Source organism: Alosa pseudoharengus, unplaced genomic scaffold, assembly GCF_046254945.1.
Source record: "Alosa pseudoharengus isolate Yale_2024_CS ecotype anadromous, Long Island Sound unplaced genomic scaffold, YU_APseudo_1.1 YU_APseudo_1.1_scf_21, whole genome shotgun sequence".
NCBI lineage: Eukaryota > Metazoa > Chordata > Actinopteri > Clupeiformes > Clupeidae > Alosa > Alosa pseudoharengus.
Genome location: NW_027468674.1, coordinates 1,475,457 through 1,477,956, shown reverse-complemented (window position 1 = coordinate 1,477,956; position 2,500 = coordinate 1,475,457). Strand labels below are relative to the sequence as shown.

General features: G+C 39.4%; 1 protein-coding gene across 3 annotated transcripts in view; it reads right to left on the bottom strand.

Moving 5' to 3' along the window:
• Positions 1 to 2,500, bottom strand: part of spns1 (SPNS lysolipid transporter 1, lysophospholipid) — a gene marked incomplete in the record, with an annotated part of 28,118 nt that overhangs the window by 14,925 nt on the left and 10,693 nt on the right.

Sequence of the window (2,500 nt, the reverse complement as noted above, 5' to 3'; positions counted from 1 at the left end):
TCGCTCCATCGTTCTTGGATTTAGTGTTTCTAGTAGTTCTACAGTGAAACTGTAAAAATGATCTGTACAAGTAATTGTCAATATTACAAATATGCCCTTCACTTACAAACCTATTCTACGGGTACGGATCGGTTTTACAGCTACAAATCATCCTACCAAAATATTTTACCATTACAAATATATTCTACAATTACAAATCAATATTCTATGCACAAAAAGTTGTCCTACAGTTACAAATCTTTTCTGCAAGTGCACAGACTTTTGCACCACCTTAGGGATAAGAAGCGTCTCATACAGCGGGGAAAATAAGTATTGAACACGTCAATATTTTTTTCAGTAAGTATACTTTCAGTGAGGCTATTCGCATGAAATTTTCACCGGACATTAGTATTAACTTAGGTAATCCACACATATATAAAAATCCAAACATTAATGTCTAAAAGTAGAGTTATGAGTAAAAAAGTGGAATGGCACAGGGAAAAAGTATTGAACACGCTAAGAAAAAGCAGTACACAAAGGCAAGAAATGGCAAGGAACAAACTGGAATCTATAAGTAGTTAGAGAAATTATCCCTCCTATCTGTGCAAATTGATATAAGCTGGGTTAATACATACTGGTGGGCTATAAAAAGGTTTTTTGTTACCAAGGTGTCAAACAAGAAGCATTTCATAATGGGTAAAAGCAAAGAGCTCTCCAAAGACTTTTGCAACCTTATTGTTGCAAAACATATCAATGGAACTGGTTACAGATGCACATCAAAACTTCCGAAGCATCCAGCAAGCAGTATTGGACCCATTATCTGCAAGTGGAAGGAACATCACTGTATCATCACTGGTCATGCACAGGATCTCCTTGCAAGATTTCTGACCAGGAAGTCAGAAGGATAGTCAGAAGAGTAGCCCAAGAGCCAAGTACCACTCGGAGAAAGCTCCAAAAAGACTTGGTGCAGTTGTTACAGAAAAAATAATAGGTAATGCACTCCACCGCCATGGCCTCTATGCACGCTCATCCCGCATGACTCTTTTGCTGAAGAAAAACATGTCAAAGCTCGTTGAAAGTTTGCTACACAACATTTGGACAATCCTATGGAATACTGAGAGAATGTATTCTGGTCAGGCGAGAGCAAAATTGAACTTTTTGGATGTCATACTACACACCATATTTGGAGGAGAAATGACACTGTGCATCACCCTAAAAATACCCTACCAACAGTGAGGTTTGGAGGTGCTGGCATCATGGTATGGGCTGTTTTTCATCTCATGGTACTAGCAGACTTCATACAGTTGAAGGAATGATGAATGGAGTCATTTTGTTCCGGGAGAATCTTGACCATCCACCAGGATGATGAGGATGAGACATGGCTAGAGCTTCCAGCAGGACAATGATCCAAACCATTCAGCAAAGGAAACTCTCAATTGGTTTCAGAGAAAGGAAATCAAGGCCCTGACTTCAATCCAATTAAACAGTTTTGGAAGTAAACTAAAGATCGATCAGGATTCACAAGAGGGACCCCTGGAATCTTCAATATTAAATGACTATCCGTTGAAAAGAATGGGCCAAAATCACACCAGAATACTGTAACTGGTTAGTTTCGTCATACAGGAAATGCCTTGAAGCTGTCATTACGAATAAAGGCTTTTCCACAAAGTATTTATGAAATTTCAGCAGGCGTGTTCAATACTTTTTTCCTGTGTCATTCCACTTTATTACACATAACTCTACCTATGGACTTTAATGTTTGGATTTTTTTATATGGGGGGATTATCTGAGTTAATACTAGTGTCTGGTGAAAATTTCATGCAAGTAGCCTCATTGGAAGTATACTTACTGAAAAAAATGTTGACGTGTTCAATACTTATTTTCCCCGCTGTATGTATTGTGTGTGTGTGTGTGTGTGTGTGTGTGTATCAGGATTTGTAACTAAAACTGATTTGCGATTTAACAAAAAAAAAAATTTGAACGATTTTAAATATTATTCATGTCCTTCACTTACAAATTTATTCCACAGGTATTAAATATTCCACAGTTGCGGTCTTTCAATTACGAAGCTATTCTGCCATTACGAATCTCTGCCGCTCACACAAGTATTTTCTGCAAGTACACGAATACTTTTGAGACTGTTCTGGCACTTCCTGTTGAATAGCCAATGGCAATGCTCAGGTTTGGCTAGCCAATCAGGAATCTAAGTTCCAGAGGTGCAATGCTTTCTAGAAACAGGTGTTACAGCGTCGATGTTTGAGTGCAAGAGGTGCAATGCTTTCTAGAAACAGGTGGTTGCGTTGTACCATGGTGGCTCAGCAATGTCGTTGCTAACTTTTCTAGAAACGCACCTCAGAACAGACACACACACACACATTGCTGCAGGAGTTGCCGTAGTAGGGATCTGTCTCACAATCACTCTCTCTTACATAGACGGATGGACGGACACACACACACACACACACACACACACACACACACACACACACACACACACACACACCTGTCGGTGTTGCTGCGA